At 48.8% G+C, this 25,945-nt stretch overlaps 1 protein-coding gene across 1 annotated transcript in view; it reads right to left on the minus strand.

Moving 5' to 3' along the window:
• The window catches only part of LINGO3 (leucine rich repeat and Ig domain containing 3), a 73,602-nt gene extending 48,315 nt beyond the window's left edge, over positions 1–25,287 (minus strand). Inside the window, exon 1 of the mRNA XM_048498513.1 lies at positions 25,187–25,287. The gene's annotated coding sequence lies outside the window, so the exon portion shown is untranslated. The remainder of the gene's footprint in view (positions 1–25,186) is intronic.
• Between the last annotated feature and the right edge of the window lie 658 nt (positions 25,288–25,945).

The raw sequence follows: 25,945 nt of genomic DNA on the forward strand, positions 1-25,945 counted from the left end.
AGAAGCAGGGTCATGACAGAAATTAACACTCAAGCTTGAGGGCCATCTAGTCCATCTAGGCATACTATAGACACACATACAAAAAGAACATCAGGAAGAAGATCTAAGTACCAAGCACAGCCCAAGGAGGTTACTAAATGCATAAATTGAGGGGGGGAGCCCCAGAGATTGAGAAAAGAACACTGAAGGCACCAAAGGCCCCTTTCGCACATGCAGAATAAAGCACATTCAATCCACTTTCACAACTGTTTACAAGTGAATTTTGCTATTCCGCACAGTAAAATCCAGCTGCAAAGTGGATTCAAAGTGGATTCTTCTGCATGTGCGGAAGAGGCCGGAACATGCTATGTCTAGAGCATAGGTGTCAAACTCGCGGCCCTCCAGATGTTATGGGCTACAGTTCCCATCATCGGCAGGGGATGATGGGAACTGTAGTCCATAACATCTGGAGGGCCGTGAGTTTGACACCTATGGTCTAGGGCAGTGGTTCCCAAACTTATTTGGCCTACCGCCCCCTTTCCAGAAAAAATATTACTTAGGGCCCCCTGGAAATAAATTTTTTTTAAATTTTAATAGCAATTAAACAGAAAGATATATGTATTAATGTTTCTACCTGTGGCCATCACTGCCCCCCTGGATTGCTGCAGCACCCACCAAGGGGCGGTGGCGCCCACTTTGGGAATCACTGGTTAGGGTGAGGAGAGATCCTGGCAGTGAGCATGTAGGTGAAATGTCATTTACTCTATGTGAAGGCAAGAAAGGTCTCCTGGTCAGGACCTTTCCAGTTGTAACACCCACATTGTGAAGTGCCAGCCTTCTAGAGGCCCATCTGGCCTCTTCACTCCTGATAATTCAGTCAAGACTACCCGGTTTCACATCTGGGAATGTTTCTCCTGTAGATCTGCCTCATGCTGTTTTGGAGAACTGGATTATTATAACCGTCTAGCTCAGGGGTCTGCAACCTGTGGCTCTCCAGATGTTCATGGACTACAATTCCCATCAGCTCCTGCCACCATGGCCAATTGGGAATTCCCATTAGGGGGCGATGGGAATTGTAGTCCATGAACATCTGGAGAGCCTCAGGTTGCAGACCCCTGGTCTAGCTGCTTTTACACAGCGTAGATGGTGGTGGTGTGTGTGTGTGCGCGTGCAATTCTTACTGTGGATTTTGTTCATTGTACTATGCTACTTTATACTTTCTAAGTGATCTTTACTCCTGGGTGAAAACAATAGTACGGCAGCATTCAAACATCCTAATGAAAAATAGGACAGATTTCAAGAAGCCATTTTTCACCTCCTCTACTGCAGAACACACATTCATTTATTTTTAAAATGGATCTCCTGCACTCCTCTCAGCCAAGAGGTGGGAGTGATTGCAAGGAATCCGCGCAGGCCAGAGGTGCCATCGAAAGACAGGTTGGCACAGAAGGGAAAACTGAAGACCCTCCTCACAACATGCACCACGCTCACCAATCTAATCTGGCCTGCAGCACTTGGAAATGTTAGTTCCCCAAGGTTATATGGAGGAAGAAGAAGAAGAAGAAGAAGAAGAAGAAGAAGAAGAAGAAGAAGAAGAAGAAGAAGAAGAAGAAGAAGAAGAAGAAGAAGAAGAAGAAGAAGAAGAAGAAGAAGAAGAAGGAGGAGGAGGAGGAGGAGGAGGAGGAGAAGGAGGAGGAGGAGGAGGAGGAGGAGGAGGAGGAGGAGGAGGAGCAGGAGCAGGAGCAGGAGGAGCAGGAGCAGGAGCAGGAGGAGCAGGAGCAGGAGGAGGAGTTTGGATTTATATCCCCCCTTTCTCTCTTGTAGGAGACTCTAAGGGGCTTACAATCTCCTTGCCCTTCCCCCTCACAACAAACACCCTGTGAGGTAGGTGGGGCTGAGAGAGCTCCGAGAAGCTGGGACTAGCCCAAGGTCACCCAGCTGGCGTGTATGAGAGTGTACAGGCTAATCTGAATCCCCCAGATAGCCCCACTCCACAGCTCAGGCTGACAGAGGCTGAGGGGAATCAAACCGAGGTTCCTCCAGATTAGACCCTAAAGCTCTTAACCTCCTCACATGCACTGCTTTCTCGAAGAAGAAGAAGAAGGAGGAGGAGGAGGAGGAGGAGGAGGAGGAGGAGGAGGAGGAGGAGGAGGAGGAGGAGGAGGGAGAGGAAGAGGAGGAAGAGGAAGAGTTTTATTTATAGGAGACTCAAAGGGGCTTACAAACTCCTTACCCTTCCCCCCTCACAACAAACACCTTGTGAGGAAGGTGGGACTGAGAGAGCTCAGAAGAACTGTGACTAGCCCAAGATCATGCAGCAGGAATGTAGGAGTGCAGAAACACATCTGGTTCACCAGATAAGCCTCTGCCGCTCAAATAGAGGAGTGGGGAATCAAACCCGGTTCTCCAGATTAGAACCCACCTGCTCTTAACCACTACACCACACTGGCTCTCAGATTAGGGGATTCTTGACCCGACTCGTATCATATGTATCCTCCAGTTGAGCCCTGAGGCAGCTTTGAGTGCCTTGTCCTCTCAGCTAAGGCCAGCCTTCTCCTTACTGCCACTCCGTGCTTCCTCCATGGGATTAAATGCAGTTTGCCAACTCCCAATTGCAGAGGACATCCCAAACTGCTGATGGATGTAGAGTTCACACCCACATATCCTTGCTACAGTTGCCAAGAAGAATGGTACCAGATGCTCTTCACACCATGACATTCAGGAAGGGCATCTCTTAGAGTTGCTGGCTCTTGCTTGGGCAGTGGCGTAGCTACCATGGGACATGGGGGTGCGTGTCGCACCGTGCGCGCACCGGGGGGTGGGGGGAGCAAAAATGTATTTTTGATATTTTTAGTGTTTTTACTTTGTCGGCCTGCCGGGGGGCGGGTGGTGTAAAATAGCAGCACCAAAATTTCAGGATATCGTCCGGCAACACTCCTGCTGATACCAGCCAAGTTTGGTGATATTTGGTTCAGGGGGTCCAAAGTCATGGACCCCCAAAGAAGGTGCCCCATCCTCCATTGTTTCCAATGAAAGCTAATAGTAGATGGGGCTACCCTTTTGAGGGTCCATAACTTTGGACCCCCTGGACCAAACTTCACCAAACCTGGGAGGTATTATCAGGAGAGTCTCCTAAAGATACCCTGAAATGTTGGTGCTGCTAGCCTAAAAACTATACCCCCTGCAGGCCAAAAACTGAAAAAACACTAAAAAATACAAAAAAACACAAACGACCGGGGGGGGGGGGGGCCCCCAATTTTGCACTAGGCTCCATTTTCCCTAGCTACGCCTCTGTGCTTGGGAGATTCCTGGAGATTTGGGGCTAGATGCCTGGGGAGGGTACAGATTGGGGAAGGGAGAAAGCTCAGCGGGAAGAAGTGTCTTGCCCTGCAATGTTGCATCAAGCCACCACCAGTGGCCGAGGGGCACGGGGACGAACACCTAGAAACTATACTTCCAGATCAAAGGTCATCCCTTTCTAGCCCCTCCCTAGGATTGCCAGGCTGTTGGGACTTTGCAAGTTGTCTGTCACAACTCAGTCATAAAAGGGTTAACTGTTTGTATGTAAACAAGTTGCTGAAGTCACTGCTTATGACCTGATCTATTGATTAGCTATTTATTTTTATTTATTTATTATGAGATTTATAAGCCGCCTCACCCCCGAAGGGCTCGAGGCGGCTCACAGAATGGCTGCACATTCAATAACAATCCATAAAACATATCAAATACAAGAGTGCAGCTTAATTCATTAAAACTTAAAACTTTAAAACTTAATAGCGATTTCAATTACATACTGATTAAAATATCAGATATCAGAGCGCCCGGACTAGAGGCCAATGGAGGGAGGGGATAGGTCGGCCCAAGATGGAAACCAGGGCCCGGCCAGATGGAAACGGCAGCTTCAGTGGGGGGTGATTAGCTATTTATCATATTTTTTGGATGTCCATATATCAATGCATGTAAAGGTCTTATGTCTGTTTGGGGGAAAAAAAGGTATATTCCTTTGCATTGCCTTCTTTCTCTCCCCAAACATCTTTTAAATATAAAATTTGTGTTAATCTTGTAAAGGCTTTTGGTAAAGTATCGATTTTGGGGGATTCCCCCCACCCCCTTATATCTAGATCTTTATCTACTATCCTGTTGAAATCTCCTATAAGAATCACTTCTTCATATAGTTCCTTCGTTAAGTCTTTTAGTATTTCAGCTATTGATCAGCCAGATAGTAGAAGAAGAAGAAGAAGAAGAAGAAGAAGAAGAAGAAGAAGAAGAAGAAGAAGAAGAAGAAGAAGAAGAAGAAGAAGAAGAAGAAGAAGAAGAAGAAAGAAGAAGAAGAAGAAGAAGAAGAAAGAAGAAGAAGAAGAAGAAGAAAGAAGAAGAAGAAGAAGAAGAAGAAGAAGAAGAAGAAAGAAGAAGAAGAAGAGGAAGAAGAGAAGAAGAAGAGTTTGGATTTATATCCCCCCTTTCTCTCCTGCAGGAGACTCAAAGGGGCTTACAATCTCCTTGCCCTTCCCCCCTCACAGCAAACACCCTGTGCAGGAGTGGAGTTGGGGCTGAGAGAGCTCTGAGAAGCTGTGACTAGCCCAAGATCACCCAGCTGGCATGTGTGGGAGTGCACAGGCTAATCTGAATTCCCCAGATAAGCCTCCACAACTCAGGCCGCAGAGCTGGGAATCAAACCCGGTTCCTCCAGATTAGATACACGAGCTCTTAACCTCCTACGCCACTGCTGCCATTGCTTACAGTAGTAATTTCATGAAATCTCCACCATTCACCTGGAGGTTGGCAACATATTTAATGTGTCCTGTTATCAGAAAAATATCACTAACAATAGTGGTGTAGAGCCATCACACACCTTTTACGGGCAGCAAAACTGACATTCTCTCCCGACTTGATCTCGTTACAGGAGTGTTTTTGCTGCTGGTGGGGAAATAAGTATGTAACCAGGCTGTAAGAAATAGAATTAATTTAGAAATTAGTTGGAGAAGTTAATCCTTAGTTGGGCATATAACTTTGAGTTTAGGCACACAAAAGGGTTCCTCTGTTAAACACGAGAAAGCCTGCTTTGCAGAGACAAGTATTTGAGACAAGTATCTATCGCTTGATGTTCGCATTCTGGGGTGATTGATAAGGAGCGTTATTGATCCAGAAGCGTGGAAAATAAGAAGTCTGAAAGATGCCAGAGAGTCTCCGGAGAAGAACCGTGATGGGAATGAATTATGAGTATGAGTATGGCAGATTTCACAGCTGCCAGATCTTTAGCTGGTTGTTGGCCTTCATTACAATTCGAGCCTCACCCAGAGGCCTAGGAAGTTGTGATGTATCGGCGTAGTATTTGTGCGGATCCCAGCAGGGCTGCCTTCTGAATTTGACAGATTTAATTTTGACAATTTGAAGATGTTTCAAGTGCTGCCCTAGTGTTTTCGGGATGGCGCCCAGCGTGCCGATTACCACTGGGACGACCTCAGCTGGTTTGTGCCATAGACGCTGAAGCTCGATTTTCAAATCATGGTTTCTAGTGACCTTCTCGTTTTGTTGTTATTATTATTATTATGAATAATTTTTGATTTTATGTAACTGTTTGAAACCCTATAAAAGGGGTTGTCTTTTTTTTTTGCTGTTGGTTCTTTGCCCCTTTGCTGAATGAATCCTTGGGCCCTTCCCCACTTACCTTTTCCCGAGGGCTGCTGCCCGCAATTCCGAGCGCGCAGCATCCCTGGCGCGCGCTCGGGCTTCCCCACGACCCCGCGCTCTGCGCGGGGTCATCAAAAGGCGCCCTTTGAAAGAGCGCCAGGGATACCGCGCGCTAAGGGGCGCGACAGCAGCAGCGTCGGGGCGGCTGCGCTGTCGCCGCCCCTCTCAGTGGGGAGCGCCGAGGGACCCCGCGCTACTCTCCTCGAGTAGCGCGGGGCTTAGGGTAAGTGGGGAAGGGCCCCTTGTCTGTTTAAAATAAAAGTTTTTCTTTAATTCTTTCTTGGTCTTGGCTCCATAGTGCCCAGACTCAGGGCGCGGTAACAAGTATAAAGGCTGCAACTGACAGCTACTTTTCATGAGGGCTGTTCCGGCCAACACCCAGCCTTTCGCGATCACCTTCCGTGCCGTTTTGTCTTTTGTAGATACATTGAATACTGATATAAAATGTTTAAAAATTAAAAGCAAAGAAAAACTGAGCAAATCACATTGTTTGTCCCCCGCTGCCACTCTTCCAAATCAGTATGAATTCGGCACGTCCTTCCGGGAACGATATCTCAAATTATCACAGCCTAAAGAAGCCAAGAAAGAACTGCCAGCCGGAGAGCTGGGAGGGGGCCGAGGAACATGCAATTACAAGACGCCCCCAGAGGTCCCAGAATCAAACCGTCCTGTTATGCGGAATTTTCCAGTCCTCCAGTTCAACCCTTCAAAGAGCCAATCCCCTGCCAGCCTTTCACATCTCTGCTCCCACCTGAAAACTGTCTTTCAAGCCTCACTCGGCAGCTTTCTTAAGGGAATAATCGTCTGGAGGTGGCACTTAATACTCAGCCTCTGATGGGAACCCGATTAGATAGCAGCACAATGCGAGCTCTCGGAGTCGTGACTTCCGCCGCAAGATGCGCTGCCTCTCTCCCCCCCTCCCCAGCCTCTCTGCAACTGCTGTGCAAATCGGAGACAAATGGGTTGTTTGGAAAATATCCGGCACCACCTGATGCTGCATCCCACCCTTTCAGCCTTTTACCCCCGCATTGGCTAAACAGATCTGCAGCATTTGAGGGGGCTGGCCCAAACAGCACACCAGTTCTGTTTCCCCACGCCTGGAATCAGATTGTACGTCCCACAAACACATACACATTATTCTCCCGATGGCCTTTTGCATATGGGTTAAAAAAAATGGGCTGAATTTATGTTTGCTGCTGCATTGAAAGCTCCTTTCAGTCAGGGATGAATCTGAAGGAGCTCCCTCTTTTTAGTTCCTCTTTTTAGTTTTAGCCCCAGTATTTTAATTTTGGGGTGGTTGTAACAAATTTCTACTAAATTTCCACCAATATATGACAATACTTTTCTATAGGAATCAATGTAAATCCAATTAATCCGTTCTAGGCACTCCAAAAAACATACCAAAAACACATTTTTGGTGAATAAATAGTGTTTGATGCTGAAAACAGTAACAAACAATAACACTAGGACCAACTTCAGAGCCAGTGGACCAATGTCGCACCAGAAAGCTGTCCCAAGATGTCTGTTTCTGACGCCTCTTTAAGATTTGTCTGAAATGGGGCAAGACATTGTCATTAAACAAGTTGCGGACACGGCCTGCAACAGCTTTGTCCGGGTGATTTTTCTCCGCAAACCCCTGCACCTTACTGCAAATCGATGAAAACCGAGGCAAATCGATGAAAACCGGGGCAAATTTTTCACTGAAAAAATCAATGAAAACCGAAACCGATGAAAACTGAAGGCAATGAAAACCGAGGTTCCACTGTACAAGCAAACAAAGCAGATTGTACTGGGCTTGAGATGTGATGCTTCCAACATGTGCTCCCCAAGTTGGGGCTATTCCAAAGGGAACAGGTATTACAGCAGAAATCACCTTCTGGAACTGGAACTAAAGGAGGCCAAGAACTTGCTTAGGTTTGACCCACAACTTTGTGGTCGTTGAAGGGAGACTTTTGGGGGGTGGAATGGAGAGGAGATACAGGGGAAGCATCAAACACCCTCCCCTGTCTATCCACAACTTGTCTGCTCAAAATTACCTAAAAAGGGGAAGGCAGTCTGCTCAACTCCATTATCCCAATTTACCTTCAGCAATTCTCCTCGAACCAGGAAGGACTTAGGCCTCTTCCACACATGCAGGATAATGCACTTTCCATCCATTTTCACAAGTGTTTGCAAGTGGATTTTGCTTTTCCGCACAGTGAAATCCGGCTGCAAAGTGCATTGAAAGTGGATTGAAAGTGCATTATTCTCCATGGGCGGAAGGGGCCTTAGCGTCATGAATCCCCAGGAGGAAAAAGAAGTTGTTGAATCAGGTGCCTCCTCTTCAAATCAAATGGACTGGCAGATGTTGGGGAAAATGCAGAAGAAGTAGTATGCGAGGTCCTTATGCAGCTGGAGGTACCTGAAATCCACATGAATTAACTGCCATGAAAATTACACTTTGGCAGGAAGTGGGGGGTGGACACGACCCAGCTATGCCTCCAAATAAGGAATGACCATATCAAGGCTTTTCTGCAAACACCCTAATGATTTACAGCCTCCTCTGAAAGGAAGGGAGGAAGCCAGAAGCATCCCAAAAGCATGAGGCAGAGGAACCTTGGGCTAAGAAGGATAGCCAAGTTCTGCAGTGAGCCAGGGTGGTCCAGACGCATTCTCAAATTGGCAAAGGTAGGAACTAGTAAGCAGATGGAGAAGCATTACTGGGAATCGGGGCACAGGTGAGCTGCTTTTCCACGCCAGCCTGCAGCTGGAAAGTGGCCTCTATGTAGGGTTGCCAACTCCTGGTTGGGAAATTCCTGGAGATCAGAGAGGGTGGCTCCTGGGCAAGGCAGGATTTCGGGAGAGACCTTAGTGCAGTGGCGTATCTACCTAGATAGATACTCTTCTGGTCACATGGGGGGCGCCACTCTTCTGGTCACATGGGGGGCGCAAAATTGGCCCCCCACGTGACCAGGAAGTCCTGCTGCCTCGTCGTTTTCACGTGCCTCAACCTATCTGTGTCAGTCAAGGCACGCAAAAACGATGAGGCAGCAGGACTTCCTGCTGCCTCCAAGCACCCTCAGCTCCCCCTGGACTCCCCCCTCCCTTCCTCCTCTCCCCAGTCAGAAGAGACTGCAGGCTGCCGGCTGGGAGCCCAGCCGGCAGAGGGAGGGAGGTGGGCACCCTAGACCTTGCCCATGGTGACATGGGCGGGGTCAAGGTCAGTGGGGGGTGGAGCCTGGGGGCATCAGGGGCGGAGCCAGGGTGGTGGTGGGGCAGAGCCTGGGGGGCATCCTGGAGACAATTTGTCTCCGGGCGCCATTTACCCATGGTGTGCCTCTGCCTTAGTGGGTGTCATACCACAGAGTCCATGCTCCAAAGCGTCCATTTTCTCCAAAGGGAATGGGTCTTTGAAGTCTGGAGAGCAGGAGTGATTCCAGGAGATCGCCATGCCTCATCTGGAGGTTGGGAACATGACCTCTGTGCTTGGAGCACCCAGATGACAGGTATTTTAGCAGTCGGCAAATGGACTGATCTGCAGTCAAGGACCGGCAGCAGCTTCGAGTGCCTGTTTCAAAAGCTGCCAGCTTCCCTGCGCTAAATTTGATGGGGAAAAGGAGCGGAGATTGTGGCTTTTCCTTCCAGCCAATCTCCAAAGGTAAATAAACAGAACATCTGCCACTCATGGCTTTGTGATTCTCTTTCGACAACAGGGCCAGTGCTCAGAGCGGAAATCACGGATAGCTTCCCTCTAATCCCTGGATGAATTCGCGGCAGCTTCTCCTTCCCCACCCTTTCCCCCACCCCCAGCCTCCCCCCACTCCTTGGTCTGCATCTGGATAGGAAACCCTGAGAGGCAGAGGCTGGCGTTGCCTCTGGTTATTCCAGAAGGCTTCGTAGATGCAAAGGATACCAAAAAGAAAAGAAGCAATAATGCTGAGTAGTTGAAGATTTCATAAATTAATTTGACTGAATTATTTGACTTGCAGATCCTTAGGAGTGTTACTCCCGTCTAAACCCACTGTTTCAATGGGCTTAAACTGGAGTAATTCTGATTAGGATTGCCCAGAAAAGTCTTGGGCCGTTTCCTCACTTTAAAAAAAAAGCAGAGGCAAAACGGTTTTGTAAGCTTTGGGTGTTTTTGAGCCCGCAGTCACGCTCCCCACTGCAGGTAGTCACGTGGGGTTTCCCAAAAGGTGCTGTTCCGAACAGGAACAGAAATGACGCGTGCTGAGGGGTCGCGAGGGCAGCAGAATCGGGGCGGCTGCGTTGTTGCCGCTCCAGTAGTGGGGAGTGCTGCTGGAACCCGCGTTACTTGGAGCGAGTAGCGCCCAACAAAAGGTGAGTGGGGAAACAGCCTCGGTTTTCCAGCAGACACATTCAGCACTCCCCACCCCAGCTTTCACAGGGCAGAGAAATGCCAGTGGTATGAACACGGTTTAAAAAATAAAGCTTTTCTCCCCTTCAGGACTATCGTGGTATTCACGGGCAAATGCATACCAATTTCATCCATTACTTTGAAAATGCATAGGAGTCATCCACTAAGATCTCTTAAATGAAGCAACAGTCCTAATAATTTTACATCCATGATGCTGAGCAGAGCACGGACACGTGGCTCAGATTTTGTCGTGCCTGTTTCATCGCTCAGTTTGACTACTGCAAGAGGCTCTAGTCAAGAGCGGCCCTTGAAAACATCCCTGAAGCAGAAGCAGATGGAGAACACTACTGCCACCTACTGGGTGGACAACAGTGGTAAAACATGCTCTACAAAGTCTGCATCTGACATCCATTCACTACCATGGTCTGTTCCGTGCTGGATTCCTTACACAGCCCATCACTGGATCTTGACGCATGCCCCTTCCTTTGAATTGGTAGGAGGGTGCTGTTCAGAAGACCCACTACACAAGTGCATGAATCAGCAATGGAAAAAAAGAAACAGGGCCTTTTCTGGTGCTGCTCCAAGGTCAGGGATGAAACAAGATATGTTTGCGTAGCACTTTCCGACATTCCGCCAAAAGCTCGAGAAGCTGCTGGCTGGTCAGAAGCCATCTATCGCCCTGTTGGGAAAGGACCTATTCGTAACAGCCTATAGCACAGGTGTCAAACTCGCAGCCCTCCAGAGGTTATGGACTACAGTTCCCATCACCCCCTGTCAGCATGATGCTGGCAGGGGATGATGGGAACTGTAGTCCATACCTTCTGGAGGGCCGTGAGTTTGACACCTACGGCCTATAGGAAAGGACCTATTCGTAATAACTCAAACGCTACACAGGCATCATCGTGTTTTGATCTGTACACCAATCCTATAAAGTAGATGCATATTATTGGCCCCATATTGGGGTATGAGAATGGGCACTGAATGAGACCAGTAGTCAAGTTTGCGGCAGAGGTGGGATTTGAACCGCCAGCTTCCCAGTTGGCTACTCCTGCTTGTCACAGAGTGGAGGATTTTTTAAAAAAAACACCAGAGCAGGAGTCTGCAACCTGTGGCTCTCCAGATGTTCATGGACTACAATTCCCATCAGCCCCTGCCAGCATGGCCAATTGGCCATGCACCAGAGCAAAAGAGCAACTGGCCATGCACCAGAGCATGTTTTAAGCTGGATCTTCCACAAAACTACCAAACTTGGAACTGGTTGCTGTTAGCAAGGAAAATCAACCTTAGAATGAAGTTGGAATGCGCCTGAAGATCATCCAGTCCAACCCCCTGCACAACGCAGGATGACCTAAAGCATTCCTGACAAACAACTGAAGATTGAAGATATCACCTGGGAATGAAGTCCCTGATTTACTTTTGAGAGACAGTGTAGTGCATCTAGCGGTTAAAGTGTCAAAAGACAATCTGGGATGCCAGGTTTGAATATCTACTTTTCCATGGAAGTTTTCTGGGTGACCTTGGACCAGTCACAAACTTCCAGCCTGACCTACCTCGCAGGATTGCTGTGGGGACAAAATGGTGGACAGGAAAAAGATGTAAGCTGCTTCGGGTCCCCATTGGGGAGAAAGTTGGAGTATAAATGAATGAATGCTCCTCAGCATGTCAGGTTACAAGGGTTGGCTTGGCTTGGCCAAAGGCAGTTCGATGCCTCCGTTTTTGACAAGGGTCAGCTAGCCTATTACTAGCACTGGCTGTTTGCCATTGGCTGGATGCTTAGTTTCTGCCAGTGGTGATAGATGAGGGTAGATGTGATGTAGTGGTTAAGAGCAGGTGCACTCTAACCTGGAGAACCAGGTTTGATTCCCCACTCTGCCACTTGAGCTGTGGAGGCCTATCTGGTGAACCAGATTAGCTTGTGCACTCTAACACATGCCAGCTGGATGACCTTGGGCTAGTCACAGTTCTTCGGAGCTCTCTCAGCCCCACCCACCTCACAGGGTGTTTGTTGTGGGGGGAGGGGAAGGGAAAGGAGATTGTAAGCTCCTTTCAGTCTCCTTACAGGAGAGAAATGTGGGATATAAATCCAAACTCTTCTTCTCTTCTTAGTTGAGGTTTTTCCACCGCTCAGGGCTAACCTGAATTTTGGGTTCCACTGACCTGTGAGAATAATGTGGCTGGCGAAGGAGGAAACCGAACCATCATTCTTTGCCCCTCATTTAACCGGGTGACACTCTTGATACCCGCCTCCCGTTTTTGTGCGATTATCCCGAGCAGCTGTCAGTTTGACGAGGAGCAACACAGAGGGTGGGTGGGCTTAAGGCAGCCGGCTCCTCGGCATCTTTTCCCTTCCTACCGCTACCTCTGCGAATTTGATTTTTAAGGATTACAGTTCTTTTGGGAGGGAAAGTGCCTTGGCCTCCAGAGAGGAGCAGCGCTCTTTCGTAACAGGCAGCCTACACTGAACGGATGCCTGAGCAGCCGAGCGCCAGGGGGTTTCGCAGAACAGCAGGCGGTCCTTCCCCACTCTGCCTCTTAGGATCTGGAAGAAATACGACATGACAAGCAATCCCATCTGGGATCCCTGTTCTCCTCAGGCGCGGCGGCGCGGCACAGCACAGCCAGGAGCATTCCCTCAGACCCAGCAGAAGCAACTTGTAGAAGGCACTGACGTTATCACAAGGGAAAAGGCTGAGAAAGCAGGGCTGTGGTTTCATAGGCCAGAGGTATGACTGATGGGCACACAGAGAGAGGTTGAAGGCCTCAAGGCCCTCTGATGTCCAAGCAGCAGGCAACGCAAAAAGCTCACGAAAGATCCCAGCTGGGGTCAGTCCCTGGTGGTCCTCGAGCTAACCACACTGGATTTATCCAGAACAAATTTATCCAGAACAGCTGTATTAGACCAATGGTCCATCCACTCTGACACCCTGTTTCCAACAGTGCTGTTTGTCCCCACAAACAAGTCGCTGAGGCCAAGGCATTCCCCTGATGTTATCTCCTAGCACTGGTAATCACAGGTTGACTGCCTCTGTATGTGGAGGCTCCTTTTACTCACGATGGCAAGTAGCCATTGATGAACGTCTCCTCCATGAATCTGTCTAACCCCTTTTAAAGGCATCCTTGCTTGTGCGGACACCATTAAAGTCACTGGCAGTGAATTCCACAATTTAATCACTCCTTGTGTTAAGAGATGTTTTCTCCGTCCTGACTCTATCGCCCATCAATTTCACTGGGTGTCCCCAAGCCATAGTGTTACAGAAGAGCAAGGACGTAGGTAAAGGGGGGTTTTTTCCTCGGGTTCAACTCCCGCATTACATGTCTGAAGTTCTGCCTCCCGTTTGTGGTTTTTTTGTATTTTTTGTGTTTTTTCGGTTTTTGACCTGCGGGGGGCGCAGTTTTTAGGCTAGCAGGGGTGCCCCATCCCCCATTGTTTCCAATAGAAGATGGGGGCTACACCTTTGAGGGTCCATAACATTGGACCCCGTGAACCAAACTTCACCAAACCCAGGTGGTAGCACCAGGAGAGTCTCCTAAAGATACCCCGAAAGTTTGGTGCTGCTAGCTTAACAATTGCACCTTTGACAGCAGGCACTCCCCAAATTTCCCCAGATTCTCCTTTTAAATCCATCCCCTTCAGCATGGATTTAAAGGGAGAATCTGAGGTCCCCAGTTTAAACATTGAAAGTGGGGCTGTTTCAGGGTGGGGGATAATCCACCCCCAAACAGCATCACTTTCAACGTTGTTTTAACTGGGGGCCCCAGATTCTCCCTTTAAGGTGGATCTAAAAGGAGAATTTGGGCTCCCTCGTTTAAACACCATTGAAAGTGATGCTGCTTGGGGGTGGATTCCAGCATCACAGCAGGTACCCATGCCGGGGGGGGGCTCAGATTTTGCACCAGGCTCCATTTTCCCTAGCTATGCCTCTGCCCATAGGGGAGGACAGAAAGGACTGCTAGCTGCCAGCTGGAAGCCCAGCCAGTGGGGGGTGGGCAGGGCAGGGCGAGGCGGGGCGGGTGGGGCAGGGGAGTCTGCCATCCCTGGCCTCGAAGAGCTGCTTTTATAAGCACTAAGGCCAGGGGCGGGGCCTGGGGAGGTGGGGGCAGGTGGCCACCCCCGAACCCCCCCATGAAAAATCTATACCTACGTCACTGCAGAAGAGGGGGAAATTGTCCCCTCAATCCACATTCTGCCCCCTTATACCATTTCACAAACCTTTATCATGTCTCTCCCTTAGTCATCTCTTTTTCCTAAACTAAAAACCTTGCAGGATTCTGTTCCAAAGGTCAAATTCTTGACAGCTTGAGAGTTGGAAACCGTCTCAGTGTCCCAGAAGCCCTGCCTCTTGTGATCTATGCCTGGGACTTCCAGAAAGTTAATCAGGTTTGCATCCTGGCACAAAACACAGAGTATTCAGCAAAAAAACCCAAACCCATCCCCCCCCCCCCATCAGAACACTTCACCGGTTTATTTTTAAAAGGCAGAGCCGCCTTGCATTGTGGGGAGGGACGCTTTTAACAATGATTCTCCACATGGTGGCAATTTTTAGATTAATATTTTGTAAAGTCACTGAAAGGTTATGTCCACGGGGGACACTGGGCAACTGAGATTAGACCTCCACAGCAACCCGGCAAGGTAGCCATGAAGATTCCCATGCTATGAATGAAGGCAGATAAGAAGCGTCCCGGGCTTAGGTTTTATGTACCATTCAGCTCCATCAACACAGCAGTAAGGTTCTCCGGCAAAAACAGCTTTCCCTAATGTGGAAGAGGGGAAGGCTTTTTTTTAACTGAATTCCCCTTCCAAGTGAAAACTCCCGGTTCTCTCCCCACATAAGAACATAAGAACTAGCCTGCTGGATCAGACCAGAGTCCATCTAGTCCAGCATTCTGCTACTCGCAGTGGCCCACCAGGTGCCTTTGGGAGCTCACATGAAGGTGAAAGCAATGGCCTTCTGCTGCTGCTGCTGCTCCCGAGCACCTGGACTGTTAAGGCATTTGCAATCTCAGATCAAGGAGGGTCAAGATTGGTAGCCATGGATCGACTTCTCCTCCATACATCTGTCCAAGCCCTTTTTAAAGCTATCCAGGTTAGTGGCCATCACCACCTCCTGCGGCAGCATATTCCAAACACCAATCACACGCTATGGAAGAAGTGTTTCTTTATTAGTCCACTCTTCCCAGCATTTTCAAGGGATGCCCCTGGTTCCTAAAAGATAGCCACGGGAATTCTTCTTGCAAGTTGTCTGTCACAACTCAGTTATAAAAGGGTTTAACTGTTTGTACGTAAACAAGTTGCTGAAGTCACTGTTTATGAACGGATCTATTGATCAGCTGTTGGTCAGTCAGAAAGCCATTGCTTACATGCTAGTGAACACATACATCTGAAGTTATAAAGTTAACTCTGTCTCTTTGTTTGAGCAGGCATGACACCACTACCACCACCACCAAACAGCAGATAGGTACCAAGATGTAACCAAACATACAGTAATGTAGACGCGTAACAGGAAAGAAAGGATTTCTCATTTTATCTCCATGTAACCCTCCCTTTATAGTTAGTAAACTCATATCCATACATTACCAATCGAGTAGCACTTTTTGCTCAGGCTGCAAGAAGAATCAGGTGAAGTGTGGTGCAATTACCGTTTCCCCGAAAATAAGACAGTGTCTAATATTAATTTTTGCTCCCAAAGATGCGCTATGTCTTATTTTCAGGGGATGTCTTATTTTTCTGTGTTCTGTTCATTGGGCATGCTTCCAAACAAAAACTTTGCTACGTCTTACTTTCGGGGGATGCTTTATATTTAGCACTTCAGCAAAACCTCTACTACGTCTTATTTTCAGGGGATGTCTTATTTTCGGGGAAACAGGGTATGTTCTGTTGTATTAATAGATAGGGAGATTATATTCGTGTTAATTTAGTCTATTTTAGTTATGTCAGTATACAGGAGGTGTTTTGTGTACAGTGGAACCTTGGTTTTCATTGCCTTCGGTTTTCATCAGTTTCGGTTTTCATCAATTTTTTCAGTGAAAAATTTGTCTCGGTTTTCATCGATTTGCTTCGGTTTTCATCGATTTGCAGTGAAATGCAGGGGTTTGTGGAGAAAAATCACCCGGACAAAGCTGTTGCAGGCCGTGTCTGCAACTTGTTTAATGACAATGTCTTGCCCCATTTCAGACAAATCTTAAAGAGGTGTCAGAAACAGACCTCTTTGGACAGCTTTCTGGTGTGACATTGGTCCACTGGCTCTGAAGCTGGTCCTAGTGTTATTGTTCGTTACTGTTTTCAGCATTAAACACTATGTTTATTCACCAAAAATGTGTTTTTGGTATGTTTTTTGGAGTGCCTAGAACAGATTAATTGGATTAATTGGATTTACATTGATTCCTATGGAAAAGTTTGCCTTGGTTTTCATCGATTCTTTCCGGACGGATTACCAACGAAAACTGAGGTTCCACTGTATATGCTTTTATTTTATGATGCTGTGTGTGAGGAGATTGTGAAGGCCTATGGTCAAGACAATAAACCTATTACTACTACTTGGTAAACTCATATATCAAAAGCAACAGAGACTCTTTCCTTCTGTTCTTTTCTGCTTTTATATATCCAACAACATGCCCCTGTATCTGCTGACCCAAAGGGGCAAGATTTTGGGGAGGGGGAGAAAGTGACAAAGTTGCCTTCAACCCAGGACTCCATTTGCACTGCTTAGAATTCCAGTCACACAACCACACCAACATATGTGTGAATTCCAGCCACACCAACATAGAATTCCAGCCACAACAACATTCTCCAACCTATGGGGGTAAAACAGGGAGGGACCCAATCCCTGTACCCCCCTTCCCTTTCTGCAAAGCTGATCCAAATTTGTCGTCAAGGTGGCCCCACAGCTACTATGCAGGAATTTGCCTCATGGAAACATTTTTGTTTTGCCAAAAGAGATAAAACTTCAGAAGAGAAAACATCCTTCTCCTAAAGCTCAGACAGTCCTGCTCAGAAGTCAAATGGATGCTCTTGGAGAGGACATCCATCTCTGGACAATTCTGGCATCCCTCGGTGGCTTTCTTGGCTGCTTCCTCGCCTGAGCAGAGGTCTCAGTGGCAAGTCTAAATTGAGATACAGGAAGATGTGGCTGGTTACCTCAAATCAATAGGAATTTCAGCTGATTTGGCCGTGCGGTTCCCTCTTCTGCTTCCAAAACTTCTCCTTGCAAAAAAAAAGGCACTGGCCTCCTCTCGCCTCTCTTCCCCAGAGCATTTTCCTCAATGCATAATGAAGCCAATTAAAATTCATTACAAGGCGCATTTACGGCATTAGGCTTAAAGCTACGAAGGCATTCGAAAATGTTAGGCAAATTCATAAAAGGACGAGTTTAACCAAGGTCTGTTACTTGTTTTCACCCCAGTGGAACTTCCACATTCCAATCGGTAGAACCTCCACATTCAGAGACAGCGTACATTCAGCTGCCAATTGTTGTGAGAGAGCTATAGCAGAAGGTCCTCCCCATCTATACCAGCATCAGGAGTTCCTCAGGAGGTATCTTAGCCATCACTGACTCAATCATGATAGCACCCCTGGATTAATCATTAAGCAAAATAAGAACATGCTTAAAGCCTCAAGTAAAGAGGAGGAGGAGGAGCAGTGGTGGGATTCAGCAGGTTCGCACCACTTCGGGAGAACCGGTTGTTGAAATGGTGCTTGTAAACAACCAGTTGTTAAATTATTTGAATCCCACCACCAGAACCAGTTGTTAAATTATTTGAATCCCACCACTGAGGAGGAGAGTTTGATTTATAGGAGATTCAAAGGGGCTTACATACTCCTTACCCTTCCGCCCTCATAACAAACACCCTGTGAGGTAGGTGGGGCTGAGAGAGCTCAGAAGAGCTGTGACTAGCCCAAGGTCACCCAGCTTGGCGTGTGTTGGAGTGCACAAACTAATCTGAATTCCCCAGATAAGCCTCCACAGCTCAAGTGGCAGAGCGGGGAATCAAACCCGGTTCCTCCAGATTAGAGTACACCTGCTCTTAACCACTACGCCACTGCTGGTCCCATAGAGGGCCCCATAGAGGGGCTCTTTTCCAGTGCCAGATTTACAATGGACCATGGTATAATGTTGGCAGCTGAGCCACGGCTCATCCCCACAATAAATGAAAAAAATTAATATTAATGATAGTATTGAAAAGCTTAATAATATATTTTAATCTTGGGAATACAACAAAATTGGAATCCGGCAACTGCCTCATGGTCCATGGAGGCGAAGCAACCTCCGCTCACTTTAGGACGTGTTCAGTATGACAGTGCTTGCCACGCGTCACGTCATTTGTGAGTGAAGCGGGCAAGTGGCGCTCGGTCGCTCGCTCAGCATGCACAACACCTGTGCTAACCTGACAAGTAAAGATGGGATAGGGTGGCCAGATTCAGGTTGAGAAACTTCTGGAGATTTTGGGATGGAGCCTGAAAAGATAGAGTCCTCCGTGGGGTGAAATGCAATGCACCCCTCCTTCCAAAGCATCCATTTTCTCAAAGGGAACTTATCTCTGCAGTCTGGAGATGAGCTGTAATTCCGGGGGATCCCTAGCTCCCACCTGGTACTCCCAGCACCCCATTTTTCAGTTCTGAGCTCCTTTCTGTGGGGCAGAAGCAAGCCAGCTGGCCTCTGAGGGATGCAAATGGGATGTGAAACGGCTACATGTCACACTGCTCCCAACAGAGATGGTTTTCAAGTCCTGTTAGACTCCGGACACAAGTTCACGCAGACAATCTCGTCTCTCTGCATAAGCAGCTTACAATTTACGTCCGTGACTCAGAAGGCTCTCAGAGAGCAAACTGCCAGAGCGGCCGAGAAACAGAGTGGGGTAGAAGAGAGTGCAATGTGTTCGTTAAATTCAGAGCAGATTTTCCAAATGCCTCTGCCTATTAGCAGGACAGAGGTGGGGGGTTGATTGTACTCAATGTGCAAAAGCCACGGAACTGATCCAGAACGTGTCATGATGGGACCAAAACAGGAGATTTTAAAAATTAAGACCAGTGGGACAAATATATATTTTATTACTCTGTTCAAATTCCCAAAATTCCCTAGGCATTTTGCTAAGAAGCTAGCTCAGGGTAATTCCTTGGCGAAACACATACAAAATTTTAAGTGAGTAATAAAATATATTTTTACTTTATTTCGCACCAACAGCCTTGGCCTTGTCGGCTTTCATCGTCGGGATTTTGTTGTAGCTGTTCTAGCAGTGATGCCTCGATGCGTTGCCAGATCAGGCTGGCATTTTCAGAGGATCTCTGAAGATGCCAGCCACAGATGCAGGCGAAACGTCAGGAGAGAATGCTGCTAGAACACGGCCATACAGCCCGGAAACCACACAGCACCAACAGCCTTGGCCTTATTTTTTATCTCCTAGTAACCAGTAGAATCTTTGTATTTCTCCTTGGGACCAAAACAGCATCAGGCTCTGGAATATCAAAATGAAGGACAGGGATTTCTTTCACTGAACCCATTTCTATTCCGCAGAATCCCACAAAGCACGCAAGAGATTCCCAGGCAGTGGTTGCTTCTCAGCGTCATAAAACAGCCAAACAAGCTGCCACGCTTCCACGGTGGACTTCGCAGGAAATAGCGGAGATCATCGAGTTCAGCTGACCTCACTGAGAGACAGAGTTTGCCCCTTTTGAAAGATAGGCAAACAAACTGAAAGCCTGCCAAAATAATCCAGAGAGAGAGAGACAAGCGACCCAAATGAGATGAACCCAAATGAAATCTGGAGACGATACCAGGTCAGGGCCACTGTGTTCAGACATAAATCAAAATACTGTTGGCTCGGCAGGCACCCAAAATCAGAACAGAGAAAGAGGACCGAGCACAGTGGTACTACAGCTGGACACGAGCCACACAGGATTCAAAAACACAAACCGCGCAGGCTCACGAGCAGAACATTTGTTCCAGTATGCCGCGAGAACCAGTAAATGCAGATTTTTTGGAACAGATAACTATACACATACCTAACCACAATCAATTATACAAGGCTTCCGACACCATGGTTTCTTAAAATGAGAACTTTGAGGGAAAGAGAGACTTGTCTTTGGTCTCATTTGCTGAACTTCATTTGTGTGCAGCAAGCAATTTCCGCAGATAGATCTCTAGCAGTTCTCTAATACCAGTTTTCATTCATTGGCCATTGGGGGCCTGTTTGTTGCAAAGTGTTTTGCCATTTAAACATTCGCCAACCCCCTGCGGAGAGGAGAGCAATCTCTTCCAAGCAGTCTGCCCGCTAAGCCTCACAGCTGAGCAGGGATTTGAACCTACCCCATACAACGCCAGCACTCTTTCCCTCAAAGAAGAGACGTCCTTCGACCTCTAACTCTGCAATCCAAACTGCAGAAGCTGTACTGTCTTTTGGGAGAATCTGAAGACCAGAGGGAGGCATGTTTTGGGGGGTACCTAACTGCGAAAGGGTTCCTGCGAACGCAGAGCAGGGGCAGGGAAAATCTGACTGACGGGGAACCTGCCAGCCACAGCATGCAGCAAAAATACAGTCAAAACCAGAAATCGTACACCCAGGGTAAGAAAATAAATCCCAGTTGGACAAAAAGAAAAGACTGGAATGCACTACCTTGGAGTGTGGTGGAGTCTCCTTCTTTGGAGGTTTTTAAACAGAGGCTGGATGGCCATCTGTCAGGAGTGTTTTGATGATGGGTTTCTGCATTGCAGGGGGTTGGACTTGATGGCCCTTGTGGTCTCTTCCAACTTTGTGATTCTATGATCTATGACTCTTATGATCTATGACTCTTATAGTCCTGCAGGACTGGAATAAGATATCAAAACAATCCTGCACGAAGTGGTGCTAAATGCCACCAGTGGGGCTGACACTGCCACGGGGCCATTCGGCTTAGACCCGGCCTGCTACAATGACAACAGCGGGTACAGCCTACATCTGTTGCCATTTGCTGCCCGAGTTTGAGGGATGAATAGAGGTATCGGGGCAGTCACTTTCAACGACTACAGCCCACTTCATAAAAACAGCAGAAGACACCACTTATCGCTACACACGCAGCCAAACAAAAAATAATTGTAAACAGCACAGTCAAAAGACACAAAAGGTAGAACGTTCTACATTTTTTCCCTCCATCCCTGGCGCCTCCAGCATATTCAAAGCCGTTTTGATCCAACTGTTTGCACTCATTCTGTCTCGGAGTGTGCATTTGCGTACTTGGGTCTGTTGTCAACTGATGCTCACTATGCTCAGTTGACAAAACTGGCTCCGTTCCAGTTTATGCTACAACAAATCTGTTCGAGTTTAAGGTGCCAGAAGACTTTTCTCTTTTTGTTTTTTTGCTGTTCTCACAGCAAACAGATTCTCCTGCGATTGACTGCCATCAAAAAAGAGATCCTCCGCCTGATTTCTGCAGAAAAGACCTGCAGAGGATGATTCACAAACAAAACTCAGGAAATCTGCCTCTTCTCTTCTCTCCTCCCCCCGCCCCCCAGCTACCATGTTCACTGGAGCACAGCATAATGTATTGAACAACCATCTGTGGAAGCAGAGAGACCTGGCATTTGGGCCTGTCCAAATGTCACTGTGGGTTAAAAATGGAACAGAGTTCACCTGGCAAGCCCAAAGGGGGGCTTTGGCTAGAAGGGTTAGATCCAGTGATAGATTTAAATTAAGAGAGGCCCTATTCCACTTGTGAGGCCCCTCCGCCCTCATGACTAGAGGAAGATGGAAGAGCGTCTTCAACAACATTGAGTAAAAGCCGAGGAGGATGACAGGGAGGCTATTGAAATCCACAAACACCAAGACAACTTCAACAAGAAGGAAGAGACTCTGAGAATTAACAAAACTTGGCTACCAGTACTTAAAAACACCAGAATCAAAGGCCAAGGGAATGATAGGTTCATGGACAATGAACTCCACCCAGACACAGGGTTTGCGTTCACTAATACTGTTGCTACTGCAGGGAATGCAAATGCGAATACGAATGTAAATGGACTGAAAACCACACCGGCAATACAATGCAGTCAACCACACCTTTGCCTAGCAAGTTCCACCCAAACACTTACTGACTGGTTCCCCACTCTGGGACATGGATAATATATACCGCACTAAATATTCCCTTCTCACTGGACACAGTGTGTAACACACTTCTCTCTGTGATACTACACCTCTGAAGATGCCAGCCACAGATGCAGGCGAAACGTTAGGAACAAGATCTACCAGACCACGGCCACACAGCCCGGAAAACCCACAAAACCCAGGACGACGGGTGTTTCAAATTCCGCAATTCTCAATTCCTCCTCTACAGGACATACAATGTTATTGTTCAATACCATAGTGGTTTTTTTAAATGCATAAACATGTCAAAAAGGGCCGTGACTGTGTCAAAAATACTACATACCTTGACTGGAGAGTCCCTAGATTTTGAGGCCCTAGGCTTCGGCCTGCCAACCCAATAGGTAAGTCTGGCACTGGCTAGATCTCTTGCAGGAGATAAGTGCCAATTTTAAGGCAGAGCTAGGAATACTGAACCAAGAATATATCCTGCTAGATGAGTACACTGGAGTCTGACTGGGTGGAAGAGAATAAAATGTCTTTCTCCCTTCTTTGGGTGGTTTGGCACCCAACTGAAGGGAAAAGGTGAGTGAGAATGTTCTGGCCAACCTTGCTTTTCCCTGGTGGATTTAGCTAACAAAACAGGAAGAAAGAGTTGCCTAGATGAGTTGGCCGTTCCTCACTACAGTATCCCCTCCCCCCACCCAGGCTTGAACTTGGCAGTCATCATCCTAACCTGCGCACAAGAACTGAAAGAACGTTCACGTTTCTTGGGTACCTGCATACACACAAATACAACACAGATCTCTGCTCTGGGTCACCTAGTTCAATTGGGGTGGAAAATAAAGACTGCAGGTGGAAAGGTAAATCTCCACAAACACACACACACACACAGCTGTGTCATTCAGACCTCCAAACTGTGCCTTGGAGTTAGCACTCCTCCGATAAGATTCCCAAGGAAGCCGGACTCTCAACGCTTCATTTACAAGATCAGGAAAGGCCAAAGTAAATGGGATGCAATGGAACGGAATGCATGTGTAGGTTAGACATAGCCACAGGGGGGACTTTATATTTCTCCCTTCTTCTCTGGGTGGCTTTGCACCCAGCTCTGGGAAAAAGGTGAATTTGAGGTTACCAATGCACCACTGATGGATCTGACCAGCAGAAACAGGAAAGCAGAGTTCTCCAGGTGAGTTTGCCGTGTTACTACTCACCACAGTCCCCGGCACTTGTGATTAATCTTCCTAACACCCTCACGAGCACTGAAAGAACGCCCACATTTCTTGTGCATATGCACACACAGCTACAGCACCACGTTGAGAGCCAGCGTGGTGTCATGGTTAAGGGTGAGGGCTCTAAACTGGACAGTTGGGTTTGATTCCCCACTTAACCACATGAACCGCGGATTCTGGTGAACTAGATTTGTTTTCCTGCTCCTACACATGAAGCCTGCTGGTTGACCTTGGGCTGTTCCCAGTTCTCTCTGCACTGTCTCAGCCCCACTTGCCTCACAAGGTGTCTGTTGTGTGCGTGGGGGGGGGGGGGGGAAGGAATTTGTAAGCCTCCTTGAGTCTCCTTACAGGAGAGAAGGGGGGTATAAATCCAAACTCTTCTTCTTCTGTTTGACTGGGGTCAGGTTTAATTTGACCACAAGGGCAAGCACAATGTAGTTACGCAGCACAGTTTTTGCAGGATCTAACCCCTTTTGTCTACATTCTCTAGCACAGGTGTCAAATTCGTGGCCCTCCAGATGTTATGGACTACAGTTCCCATCATCCTCTGCCAGCACCATGTTGGCAGGGGATGATGGGAACTGTAGTCCATAACATCTGGAGGGCCGCGAGTTTGACACCTGTGGAGGAATTCCAGACAGTTTCCCTGAGTCCAGTGGGAACTTGCCACAGAGTAATAGCAGAAAGAACATCAACCCATCATCCAGTTTCCAACAGTGTCCAGTCACAAGCCGGGAACAAGACCACAAGAACGTCTCCAGTTGCTGGAGATGACCACCCATACTTTGTGCTCCCAAAAGCAGGACTTCCAAAGAACTTTAAAAAAATTAATCCTTTCCGAAGGAACACGGATTTCTAAACCCCAGCATCTACAGCAGACAGTCCCAAGAATCTGGATCTCTCTTCTGGAAGCTTGCAAGACATCAACAGGAAGGACATCAGGAGAATCTCCTAGAGTGTCACACAAGACTTTCCCCCTTTGCGGCTGGGTGCCAGAAGACCCCCGCTGTGGCAAGGCATCTGGGGGGGCAGAGGCTGTGGCAAGACACCTGTTTCACACCGAGAAGGTCCCAGACTGAAACCAGGACATCCCCAGGCACTCAGGTGCTGGAAACACCTGAAACAGGCACTCAGGTGCTGGAAAAGTCAGCGCCAGCATCCCTAGACGGCCCACTAGCCCGAGTCTTCTGCAAACGGCTTTCTCATACCAATTGCGTCCTCCAGAGACCACTGGAGGGTCAAGCGCCAGGCTGCCCCCACCCCCACCCCGGCCCTTCAGAAGCCCCAGAGTCAGGAGCCGCTTTTGAAGACTGCAATCTTCAAAGCTAACCATTTCCATGGGATTCCTCTGGAGTAACTTTGCACGCGATGGCACTGAGAGGGAGCCGTGGGAGGGTTGCGCTCATGCTGCCCAAGGGGTGTGTGTGTGTGTGTGGGGGGGGGGGTGTCCATCCCAAGCCATCGGTCTCCCTCCGGCTCGGGGCGAGTCTCTGCTTCGTGGGTCTCCCTCCCACCCTACAACACCCACCGGGTGAGACAGCAGGCGTCTTCCGCTTCGGGGTGGCCCAGGTTTCCAACCCAAGAACCAGGCGCAGGGAAGGCATCGGCAGCCAGGCAGGCAGCGGAGCCAAGGCTAATGCCAGGTGGGTGCCCCTTGGCTCGGCTTTCCTCGCCTGCCGGTCCTTCTCTGGAGCCCAGCCGAGGGAAGAGGCGCTCTTGCCCGCACGGCGCCCGTTCCCACGCACACGGGAGTCAGCACTGGGGATCGGGTCCGCGGGCGCTCGAGGGGACCGGGCGTCGGCTGTGCTATCTGGCTCCACTCGGGCGCCAAACTCGCACGTCTCCACTGCCCCCCCTCCCTCCCCACGGCAAAGCCCCTCACCGTGGCCGGCCGGCGCGGCTCTCCATCCTCCGTGGGTCAGCTCCTCGCCGGCGCCTCCCTGCCCGCCTGCATCGGCGGCGCCCGGCTCGTCTGGAGCGCCGCGCACGTTGCAGCCCCGGGGCGGCGGCGCCTGCTGGCCTCCCCGCCCGCCTCCGTCTCCTCCTCCTCCTCCTCCTGGACCCGGCGGGGGCGCGCCTGGGCGCAGGTGCGTCTCCGTGGGCGCGCCCCCCACCCTGCAGCCGCCTCCTCGGGAGTAAGCCCCGGCACTCGCTCCCCGGTGCGCCCCCCGGTGTGGCTGCGAAGTCCTGCAGCCCGAGTCTTAATCGCTTTCCTCTAGACGAGAGCAAGCCCCACCGGGCGCAAAGGGCGTGCACGGGATTGCAGCTGCAACCTACAGCCCTTGGGCGTGCTTGCTCGTAAGGAAGCCGCTCTGCACCCAGCGGGGCTTCGGTGTCTCTTCTCCAGCTGCAAATTGCACCGGCCGCACTGGAAGGAAGCGCCACGAACGGATGCAGCCTCCTCGGGTGGGGTTTCTTGGAAGTAAACGGCCATTGGGACGTCCCCTCCAGTGCAGGACTGGGTGGGGGGGGGGGGGGTTTGTGTTGTGGAAGGCTATCACGGCCGGATTCAACTGGTTCTGGTGGGTCTTCCGTGGTCTGGTGGATCTTGTTCCTAACGTTTCGCCTGCATTTGTGGCTGGCATCTTCAGAGGTGTATCACAGAGGGAAGTCTGTTGCGGGGGGGGGGGGGGTTGTTTAA

The sequence above is a fragment of the Sphaerodactylus townsendi genome, linkage group LG05, assembly GCF_021028975.2.
Source record: "Sphaerodactylus townsendi isolate TG3544 linkage group LG05, MPM_Stown_v2.3, whole genome shotgun sequence".
NCBI classification, from domain to species: Eukaryota; Metazoa; Chordata; class Lepidosauria; order Squamata; family Sphaerodactylidae; genus Sphaerodactylus; species Sphaerodactylus townsendi.